The following is a 12,179-nucleotide window of genomic DNA, read 5'->3' on the forward strand; positions in this document are numbered from 1 at the left end:
TCCTGCAAGTTAGCGCGAGGAAGGGCACAAATTGCCATGGTGATTGCTGGTTCGCCACTGGTTGCTTCACATGGAGGTGAAAGCACTGAGGGTCTGGTGAGGTGACGTGCGCGGGCGTGCCGCGAGCCAGGGCTTGACCACTCAGATTTGTCAATGTTGCAGGGACGGACCCGAGCGCAAGCGCTGTGCCGGTGTGAGTGGTTCCCATGGAGGGTGATAATCAAGCATGTGATAACCATAGATAGATTATGCAAGAAAAGCATACTGGCTTAGGTAAATGCAAGAACGATTCATGCCACTGGGTCAGACCCGAGCGGCTTGGGGATCATGCAGCCCGAGGGGCGCCCCCAGCAGGGTGAACTAAAGATGCAAGCGGATACATGCCGCAGGGGCAGACCCATGCAGCCTGGGAATGATGCAGCCCATTGGGTGATCCCAGCTAAACAAACTTGGAAAATGTCACCTGGTTTGGTTGTCGAAGGAGTGTTGGGGCAGATGAAGACACATGGTGAAGAAGTCGCTCCTCACGAGCCGTCGAGACCCAGAGCCTCGCGAGGCTCTGGAGGCTCAGGTGGCCTCCCGAGGACCGTCTCCATCTCTGCCAGGATTGCGTGATGCCTGGCCTCCTGACCTGCCAGGATGCTCCGCATGTTGCCATGGAAGGCGGCCGCCATGCTCGGCAGGCCGAATGGCATGCGAACATAGCTGTGAGGTGGACCCTCACACCATCCAGCACGCGAAGGCCAGAAGCGCTCCTGAGATGCGACCCTGTTGAGCCCTGGGAGGTAGATGCAGACATGCAACTCACCACCCTCGCCTGGATGGGGAGCAGCAACAAGTGGGCAGCGATCGCCGCGTATTGCTCTTGCTTCCCGAAGCTCCTAGGTGGTCTTGGTGATGAACTCCTGAGGGCCGGGCGTTCCTCGTCCGGTGTCCTCCTGAGGGAAATGTGCCGCGAAGCACGCCTCCACATGGTGGCCGAGCGCCTCCCTCATGATGCTGGCCAGGTCTGAGGCCCTCTAGAAGAGAGCCCCTGAGCCCTGCCCGAGGAGGGCACTGGGCGCGCCTCCCTATGCGAGGGAGGGAGGCGCGCCAGGCGCGGGCACTGATCCTGAGGTGGCACCGCTGGAGGCGCCGCTCCCCTGAGGCCCAGTGCGGAGTAGCTGCTTCTTCTTCTTGGGGTTGGCCTCAAGAGGGTACTGCACATATGCGCTGCCAGGGTCTTCGACTACTGCAGCTTGGAAGGCGCGCTCGAGGGAGCACACTGTGTCTCTTTCTTCATAGGGGACTGTGATGATTCCACCGCTTCCCGGCATCTTGAGGACATTGTGGCCATGGTGGCTAACTGCCATGAATTTGTCTAGCATTGGGTACCCGAGGATGGCATTGTATGACAAGCGGATGTGGGCGACGTCGAAGTCGACGAGCTCGGTGCGGTAGTTGTCGCGCGCGCCGAAGGTGACAGGGAGACAAACTTGCCCTATCGGGGTGGTGGAGCCGTCAGTCACTCTTGAGAAAGGCTTGGTGGGCTGGAGCTGATCATATGGCACTTGAAGGCTGTCGAACGTATCGATGGACAGGACACTAAGCCCTGCGCCGCTGTCGATGAGGGTCGTAGTGACTTGGACATTGCTAATGACGGGCGAACAGAGCATCGGGAGGACGACGGCGGTTACCGCGCATTTGAGCTGGTCCGCCGAGCTAAAGGTGATGGCGTACTCGGACCATCTGAGCAGGCGCGTAGCCTCGAGCTTGGGGAGGGCTGCATTCACCTTGCGAGAGAACTTCTTGAAGATACGGTGGGAAGCTGGGGCCTGAGTGCCACCCAAGATGCAGGCGATGGCGGGCGGCTCCTGGAAGCCCCCAGCCCCTTCGTCCTGCTAGTGGTCGTCGTTCCTCCTTGGTGGCGGCGGCAGCGGAGGGAGACTAGGGTTGCCCTGAGGACGATCCTCGTGAAGCTAGTCCCTCTAGGCGCCCTCACGAGGCTGGTCCTGCGAGTGGTCCTCGCGAGGCTGGTCGCGCCACTCCTGGCGAGGGCCGCGGTCATCCCAATGTCCTCCACCTCATCTACCTCCTCAGCCGTAGCCCCGGTCATTGCGCTTGGGGCGTCGACTGAAGCGTCCATCTCGAATGGCCCTGAGCTCTTGACAATCATTGGTGTTGTGGCTGCGCACGTTGTGGTAGGCGCATAACATATGGCTGCCCTTGGGCGACTGAGGGAGGTCTCGGCCAAGCTTGGTATCAGGCTCTGCAGCGAGTACGACCACCCCTTTGCGCTTCACATCCTCGACCTTGGCCTTCTTCTCCTCTGGATCCACAGTAGGGAGCTCGAGGAGAGAGAGACGCCCCTCCTCAGCGCACCCCTAGCTGGCATGCCAAATGTCGGATTACGGGTTCCGGCAAAACCCTTGAGGTTCGAACACTGGGGTGCACATGAAGATCTCTCCCCCTCTCTAGCTTGCACACATCATGATCTCATGGCCTAGCTCGATGAACCCGAAGAACAAGAGACACAAGAGTTTATACTGGTTCGGGCCACCCATGTGGTGTAATACCCTACTCTCATGTGGTGTGGTGGATTGCCTCACGTGCTGAGGATGAATAGTTACAAGGGAAGAATAGCCTCGTAAGGAGAGGTGTTCTTGTGCTTGGTGAGTGTGGTGGCTTTGGTGGAATGAAACCGGTCCAAGATGAGATCGGAATGCCTCCCTACTGTGGTGGCTAGTCCTATATATAGAGACCCTAGTCCTCTTCCCAAATATTAGGCGGGAAGGGATCCCACAACGGCCAATTTGAAGGGGGACAGCTAGTACAAGCTATCCTGAAAAAAGTAGTCTTCACCTGCCAAAGGCTCTGGTGGCGACGCCGTCTTGGGCTCCACGGTGACCTCCGTCTTGCTGTCCTGCTGGTCTTCGTCTTGTTGCCCCGATATGGAAACCTTTGCCTGATGCCTCGGGACTCCTCGCCCGCGCTTGCCCCTTAGCACCAAAGAGAAAACAAGGACACTGCATGCTGACGCCCGCCTGGCTCCAGTCGTTATGGCTTGCGTCACACAAACGTCGCGAGGTGTCCCTTGCCTTGGTCTCTCCGCCCCTCGCGAACCAGCCTGGTGAGGCCGCCCCTGAGGAGGTCTTGCTTCATCCGCCTCGCAAGGGTCTTGAGTGTTTGCTGGTGAAGATGGGCCATACAGGGCCGCTGGTGGAGCCACGCCGCAGGCCGCAGGCAGACAAGTCTGGGGACCCCCGTTCCCAAAACGCCGACAGATATAGATGCCTCAGAAATATGAGGTAAGAACTCCAGCTTGATAAATTATGCATATCCTGTCAGCCCCCAAGTCTACTGTGTATAATAGAATAGAATATGTTGTAGACTTAGAATAGTTATGAGTGTAAAAGCATCTTTGATAGAATCCTTCAAAAGACGGCTTTCACCGTCAGAGTTAAACCGGATCTTTAACGATTAACATTGCATCTGTAGCCCCCAAGGGACGGTTTAATCAGCATGAATGAACCGGTACTGTTCATCATTGTTTATAAATCAAAACTTACTTGTGTAGCCCCCATGAGCCGGATGTGGTCGTTTGCAGCACAACCGGGTCATCATAAAGTAGTAATGAAAACGCGAGCAATATGCATTAGCCCCCAAGTGCCAAGTGCCAAGTGCTCTTGCTTGCAAAGTGCTTGGGACTTATTCATATTTTTCGTTATATGAAGAATTTTTCTGTACGCATTAGCCCCCAAGTGCCAAGTGTTGTTGCTTGCAAAAGGCTTGGAAATTTTATTCCTGTAACCTGAATATGAATATGATTGCAAATCTGTGCATGTACAGGATGCCACTGCTCAACTTTAATCGCAATTGGCTAATGCGAAAACCCGGCTGGAGCATCAAGAATCTGTGACCCGGAAGGTCGACTCAAAATTCAATTTTAGTCTGGCTGAGACAGAAAAACTGAAGACCAGTTTTAATACTGAAAGAACCGCCTGGGCTGAGGAGAGGACTGCTCTGATATAGTGGGCTGAAAAAGCTGAAGCTTCTCTTCAAGAGATAACCACTAATCTTACCGGCTTAAAACACCGCATATCCCAGATGATTTCTGCTATCTTTGGTAAATAGCATTACTAGCATCATAATTGAGTCTTTTCTTTCATGTCATAAATTGTCTCTGATCAATCTGCAATTATTACACAGGTCCTAGGAGCAGCAATCTTGATCAAGAGATGTTGTGAAGCTCAAAGCCGTATATACGCTTGTTGAACAGCTATATACTGGAAATCTAGTGCACGTTGGCCACAATTTCTCCAACTAATCAAGCAGCCACTATGTTGAGTGACGTCTTGAAAAAACTTTCTGTTCTGCCTGCTAGGATTGAAGAGATAAAGAGTTCATCTTCAAGAGCCGGTGCCGTGACGGCCTTAAGCCGGGCTAAGGAATGGCAAGCAGAGCTAGACCCGGCCGAGCTAGCTACTGGGTATCCAAGCTTGAAAGAAGATGGCACTCCCTTTGACAAGAAAGACTTCGTTGTCTGCATGAAGGAAATACGTCCTCTGGCCAGTCTGATTGCTGATGAAACGGATCTTTCAAAATATCAGCCAGATTGTGATATGGAGAATCAGAAGATGCCCACACCGGCTTATAAAGTTATGGATCTGATTCCCCCAATCCGTAAGCATACTTTCGCCCCTAAAGTTGATCCATCCGAACTTATATATGATGAAGCTGAATTCCAAGCCTTGTGTGGCCTTGATTGGTCATCACCAAACTTCCAGACGATGGGGGAGGACGAAGAACTGGCGAAGGATGATCTAGAAGCTTCAAGCCATCAAGGTCAAGAAAATTGATTCGCTCGGTGGTTCATATATTTGATCTTTTAAAAATCAATTAACCATTTTGGGCTCGCTGAGCCATGTAATAGTTTAGTTGAACTCTAATATGTCATGCCATCATGCACGTTTTGTGTTACATAACATTATTGATCCGCCAGTTGAAGATATGCCACTTATGCATATGATATCATTATGTAGGGCAGATTGTATTTCTTTGTTGTGCATAAAAACACATCACAAAATTGCCCTGGCAGGTTACCGCCGGGCGGGTCATAATGCCCAACATAAACCTGCTGGTGGCTATAAAAGTCCATAGCCAGGGCTGGTTTAACTATAACCATATATAACAAATATATCATACATGTGATATTTGATCACACTGCCGGCTCATCATACCAGTGCAGTAAGGGTGACAACCCAAAAAATTGAGCACATAATGCCCTGTTTGTCATATAGTGCCAGCTTACAACGCCGTATGCAGCAAGGGGTAATATCCCAAAACTTAGAGAACAACACCTCCAAGTATTTAATATCATCATATACTGGCAACTTATAGTCCAAAGCCATGCCGGGTTTACCAAAACTACGAAGACACTCAAATATGTGCCAGAGAGATTGAGGCTACATGGCCTGAATTGTTTTAAACCATATGTCAACATGGTACAAAGATGAAACCAAAAATGTTCAAATTGAAATAAAAATAATAAATCAGAAAAAACAAGGCTTTCATAGGCCGCCAAGCCTAAATCTCGAGTGCTTTCATGGGCCGCACAGCCGCTGAGTTAAACCTTATAAGCCGGGCCTCACATGACCAATTGTCTTTTTAACTTTGACAAGTTCAGGGTCTTGTATAAGATTGACTATCAAAAGTATGTCGAGTCATTCCAGGATTACCTGGGCGGAGTGGCAAACTTAAAAAGGTAGGATAACCCAGGTTTTTAGGTGAATACATGTGGCTACTAAGCCTGAAAAGGGTTATGTCCTCTTTGGTGAATACAACTATGTTTGAACAAGATAACCTGGAAAGTTTTGGTGAATACACCTAGCATTCCACGCCAAAAAAGGTTATGTCCTCTTTGGTGAATACAACTATGTTTGAACAAGATAACCTGGAAACTTTGTTGAATACACCTGGTGTTCCAAGCCAGTCAAGTGGGTAGTGATGCTATGTTATCTTTGGTGAATACACCTATGTTTGAATAGGAAGCCCCCAAGTGATGTTTACAGCCAGCCTGTAAGCCGGATCAAAGGGTAGTATAGCTATGCTCATTGAGCAGGAAGCCCACAAGTGACCATATGAAGTGTCCATAAAGGCTCATTATTATCAAAAATGAAAACAACAGAGGCCCTGCTTTAGAAGGGATGCCGGCTTTATTATATTCATCATAATATATACATTGTCAAGATATGTACATCACAAGGGCCGGTGGCTCAGGTGTAATAAGGCCGAAGATGAGCAATATTCCACGGCCGGCGGGTCTCCTCCTCCGATGTGCGTGAGTCCTTGTGGTCTTGAACATCGACAAGGTAGTATGATCCATTGTTGAGATTCTTGCTGACCACAAAGGGTCCTTCCCAAGGTGGGGGCAGTTTGTGCATATCAGTTTGATCATGGATAAGCCGGAGCACCAAGTCACCTTCTTGAAAGGTTCTAGTCTTAACCCGACGGCTGTGATAATGGCGCAGATCTTGTTGGTAAATTGCTGAACGAGCCGCCGCAAGGTCGCGCTCCTCATCTAACAAGTCAAGTGCATCCTGACGTGCTTTTTCATTGTCAGCTTCAACATAAGCTGCCACACGGGGCGAATCATGACGTATGTCACTAGGGAGAACCGCCTCTGCAACGTAAACCATGAAGAAAGGCATGTAACCCGTAGATCTGTTGGGGGTAGTATTGATACTCCATAATACTATTGGTAACTCCTCCACCCAACAACCCGGTGTCCTCTGCAAAGGAACCATAAGCCGGGGCTTGATGACTCTTAGGATCTCTTGATTGGCTCTCTCAGCTTGACCATTAGACTGGGGGTGAGCCACTGATGATACATCAAGCCGGATATACTCACGTTGAAAAAAATTCTTTCATAGCACCCTTGGATAAATTAGTGCCATTATCAGTTATAATACTATGGGGAAAGCCAAAACATAAAATGACCTTTTTGATAAATTGAACCGCCGTTGCCGCGTCACACTCGCTAACCGACTCTGCTTCAACCCATTTTGTAAACTTGTCAACCGCCACCAAAATGGGAGTCTTTTTATCTTTGGACCTCTTGAAAGGCCCAACCATATCTATCCCCCAGACTGCAAATGGCCAAGCAATCAGAATCATCCTCAATTCTTGAGCCAGCACATGAGCTCGTCATGAAAACTTCTGACAACCATCACATTTATTGACTAGATCCTTAGTATCAGTGTGAGCCGTCAGCCAATAAAACCCATGACGGAAAGCCTTGGCTACGAGAGACTTAGAACCGGCATGACGACCACAATCTCCTTCATGAATCTCTCGCAGAATTTCACAGCCTTCTTCAGGAGAAACACAATGTTGAAATGCCCCTGTGACACTGCGATGATGCAACTCTCCATTGACAATAGTCATTGACTTAGACCGCCGGGTTATCTGCCTGGCCAAATTTCATCCTCAGGTAACTCGCCTCGGGTCATATAAGCCAAATATGGAACCGTTTAGTCAGCAATAGCATGAAGAGCCACCACCAATTGTGCTTCTGGGTCAGGAATAGCAAGACCCTCTTTTGTAGGCAATTTGAGAGAAGGGTTATGCAGAATATCCAGGAAAGTGTTAGGTGGCACCGGCTTACACTGAGACCCTAACCGGCTTAAAGCATCATCCGCCTCATTTTTCCTGCGATCAACATGTTCAACTTGATAACCCTTGAAGTGACCTACGATAGCATCAACCTCTCGACGATAAGCCGCGTTGAGTGGATCCTTAGTATCCCAAGTGCCAGAAACTTGTTGCGCTACCAGATCTGAGTCACCGAAACACCTCACCCGGCTTAAGTTCATCTCCTTAGCCATCCGAAGACCTTGGAGAAATGCCTCATACTCAGCTGCATTGTTAGTACAAAGGAACATCAATCGGACTACATAGGAAAATTTATCAATTCATGGGGAAGTCAAGACAACACCAGCCCCCGAGCCTTCTAACTGTCTGGATCCGTCGAAGTGAATAGTCCAATATGTGTGATCCGGCTTGTAACACCCCGGATATGATTTTCCCAATATGTACTCCAACTCTTGCCGTTTCCAGCGTTAAGTTATTTTATTTTATCAGGTTCGGGTTTTTGTGTCCATGTGTTGTTATTGTGTCTTGCATCTCATATCATGTCATCATGTGCATTGCATTTGCATACGTGTTCATCTCATGCATTCGAGCATTTTCCCCGTTGTCCATTTTGCATTTCGGCGCTTCGTTCTCATCCGGTGGTCATTTCTACCTTTCTTTCGTGTGTGGGGATTAAAAATTTCCGGATTGGACCGAGACTTGCCAAGCGGCCTTGGTTTACTACCGATAGACCGCCTGTCAAGTTTCGTACCATTTGGACTTCGTTTGATACTCCAACGGTTAACCGAGGGACCGAAAAGGCCTCGTGTGTGTTGCAGCCCAACACCCTTCCATTTTGGCCCAAAACCCACCTAAACCTCCTCCATCATCTCGGTCGTTCGATCACGATCGCGTGGCCGAAAACCGCACCTCATTTGGACTCTCCTAGCTCCCTTTACCTATAAATAAGTGATCCCCTCCGAAATTTGTGGTCTAACCCTAGCCTTCCCCTACCTCGCGCCACCGGACAAAAATCCTCGCCGCGCCGCCGCCACCTCACTCTACCCAATAGCAGCGCGCCAAGTCAGCTTCGCCGCCCCGCTCGACCTCTCCCGCATCGCCACCTGTCAGCGCCGCGACCTCCTCTCTCCTCCGCCGCCACGGGCCCGCGCGGCCCAGATCCGGCCCGCGGGGCCCGAACCGCCTGCGCCTCCGCCCGGTGAGGCCGTGCCATCCGCGCGAGGGAGCCGCCCACTCCAGCCTCACTTCGCCGCATGCCGTCTCGTCGCCGGCGCACTGGTCACCACGCCGCTTCGCCGTTGCTCCGGCCCCGCCGCCGCCGCCGGGTGCTCGCCGGCCACCGCGGCACCTGCCAGAGTCGTGCACCGCACCGCCGCCTCCATCCGCGCCTTCCCCGACAGCTCCAGCGAGATCCAAGCCGCTCCGGCGAACCCCGAAGTCCGTGCTCCGGCGAGATCCGATCTAGATCTGGAAACCCTAGGGTTGACCCCTTGTTTTTCTTCTAAGTCTTCCGTTTATTTAGCTATTTTCATCATGGTGTATCTCCGCATCCGTAGCTCCGTTTTGGACATATAGCATATCAAAATGTTCATCTCAAAGATTACATCATTTCATCTCATTGCATCATTTTCATTTGAATTCATCTTGATGCCCTAAATGCTGTTAGAAGAGTGCTATTTGAGATTATTGTCAGATCTGCTGCTCCAATTAGATATTTGTCATTTTTGCCATGATTAATGTGTGCATGATATGCCCCTGAGTTCTTCATGAGTTTTGTTATATGTTTTGCCATCTATCCAGAGGTGCAACCCATGTATTTTTGTGATGTGTGTGGTGACTAGCACAAGCTTGCAAAGTGGTGCATTCGTTAATGCTGATTTCAGGGACTTAGCATTTCCACTAAGTCCTTGGACTGTTCATCTCAATATGCCATATGTTCATGTTGTTTCCTAGTGATCCGTGCCTCTTTTGAGGATGATCAGTAAGGATGTTTTGTTAATCTTGTAGTGCTCTATCCATACATGCCTTTTTTGAAATTATGGAGCACCCTAGCTTGAGACAATCGACCTCTACTTTTGTCATTTCGTGAATCTGGGCAGATTGTCTACTTGTTAGCAATTTTGCCGAGGATGTTGTAGTTTATCCGTGCATGCTATGTTATTGTTTTTGCCATTTATAGCTTGTATTTTGTGTATTCTTGATGGGTGTATGCTTATATTATTATGACTTGCTCTGTAGTGAGTGCATCGAGCTCGTAAACATGCCTACTTGATATCTGTTTCAGCATGCTCCAGTTTTCACTAAGTCTGAGAACTAATTATGTTTTTGCCATGTTCACATGCTTGCAAATGTATTTTATGTTCCCTTTTTGCTCAAGGTCACTAAGGGACTTTTGTTAAGCTCTTTGAGTAGCTCCATGCCATGCTTTACTTTGCCATGTTCAGGTCCTGCAGCATATTGTTTTCATGCTCCAAAGTGTGCTATCTGATCTGAAATTCCAGACAAGTGTTAATTTCACTAAGTCTGAAATCTGTTTACCAAATGCATTTTTGCCATGCTTGTTTGAACCTTTTAATGGATGAATTGGCCGTAGCTCAGTGCTAGTATTTTGTTAAGCATCATGAATGGATCCCTGCCATGTAATTTGTTGTCATGTTTGGGTGCTGTAGCATGTTCATCTTGTTGCATTTAGTTGGCTACTTGCTGTTAATCGCAGAACGTGGTCATATTTGAATTGCTTGCCATTTCCAAACCGTAACTCCGATTCCGGCGTTCTTTATATTGTTTTCAAGCGATTTCATCTCACCTTTCCAATGGAACACTTGGATTTCTATGTTGAGTCCAGGTTCATTCATTCCTTGTCAAATCTTGCATATGCATCACATATTGCATCCCGCATAGCATACCATCTTTGCATCATATTGTTTGAGCCTTGCACGTGGTTGATTGTGTCCTTGTTGCTTGTTTGTCTTGTTTGGGTAGAGCCGGGAGACGAGTTCGCTAACGAGGAGCCCGTTGAGTTTTCTTTCGAGGATCCAGTCAACTTTGACAACTTTGCAGGCAAGATGATCATACCCTCGAAATCACTACTATCTTTGCTATGCTAGATGCTCGCTCTTTTGCTATGCCTATGCTACGATGCCTACCACTTGCTTATCATGCCCCCCAAATTTCCATGTCAAACCTCTAACCCACCATGTCCTAGCAAACCGTTGATTGGCTATGTTACCGCTTTGCTCAGCCCCTCTTATAGCGTTGCTAGTTGCAGGTGAAGATTGGAGACCGTTCCTTGTTGGAACTTTATTTACTTGTTGGGATATCATTATATTACCTTGTTATCTTAATGCATCTATATACTTGGTAAAGGGTGGAAGGCTCGGCCTCTCGCCTAGTGTTTTGTTCCACTCTTGCCGCCCTAGTTTCCGTCATATCGGTGTTATGTTCCCGGATTTTGCGTTCCTTACGCGGTTGGGTGATAATGGGAACCCCTTGATAGTTCGCCTTGAATAAAGCTTTTCCAGCAATGCCCAACCTTGGTTTTACCATTTTCCACCTAGCCTCTTTTTCCCTTGGGTTTCCGGAGCCCGAGGGTCATCTTATTTTAAACCCCCCCGGGCCAGTGCTCCTCTGAGTGTTGGTCCACCTCGTCAGCCGCCGGTGGCCACCAGGGGCAACTCTAGGATGGCCTACCGGAAGTTTGGACAATCTGAGTGTGCCCTGAGAACGAGATATGTGCAGCTCCTATCGGGATTTGTCGGCACATTCGGGCGGTGTTGCTGGATTTGTTTTAACTTGTCGAAGTGTCTTGTAGAACCGGGATACTGAGTCTGATCGGAATATCTCGGGAGGAGGTCTATTCCTTCGTTGACCGTGAGAGCTTGTCATGGGCTAAGTTGGGACTCCCCTGCAGGGATATGAACTTTCAAAAGCCGTGCCCGCGGTTATGGGCAGATGGGAATTTGTTAATGTCTGGTTGTAGATTAACTTGAACCTTAACTTAATTAAAATGAATCAACAGTGTGAGTTACCGTGATGGTCTCTTCTCGGCGGAGTCCGGGAAGTCAACACGGTGTTGGAGTAATTCTTGCCGCAGGTTGTCCTCTAGTTACTCGTTCGTGCTTTGCCTCCTCTTCTCACTCTCTTTTGCGAACATCATAGCCACCATATATGCTAGTCGCTTGCTGCAGCTCCACATATACTTACCTTGCCTTACCTGTGAGCTTAAATAGTCTTGATCGCAAGGGTGCGAGATTGCTGAGTCCCTGTGGCTCATAGATTACTTCCAAACCAGATGCAGGGCCTGATGATTCCGTTCCAGATGACGCGCTTGAGCTCAAGTGGGAGTTCGACGAGGACTCACGCTGATACTATGTGTCTTTCCCTGATGATCAGTAGTGGTGCCCAGTTGGGGGTGATCGCATGTTGGGTTATCTTTCATTTGGGCGCCGTAGTCGGGCCCTGAGTGCTTTATTGTTGTAATGCTATTTATGTACTTTGATTGACATGGCGAGTGTAAGCCAACTATGTATCTCCCCTTTTATTATCTA

The sequence above is a fragment of the Triticum urartu genome, chromosome 4A (genome assembly GCF_056163025.1).
Source record: "Triticum urartu cultivar PI428250 chromosome 4A, HENAU_Tu73, whole genome shotgun sequence".
In the NCBI taxonomy this organism is placed as follows: domain Eukaryota; kingdom Viridiplantae; phylum Streptophyta; class Magnoliopsida; order Poales; family Poaceae; genus Triticum; species Triticum urartu.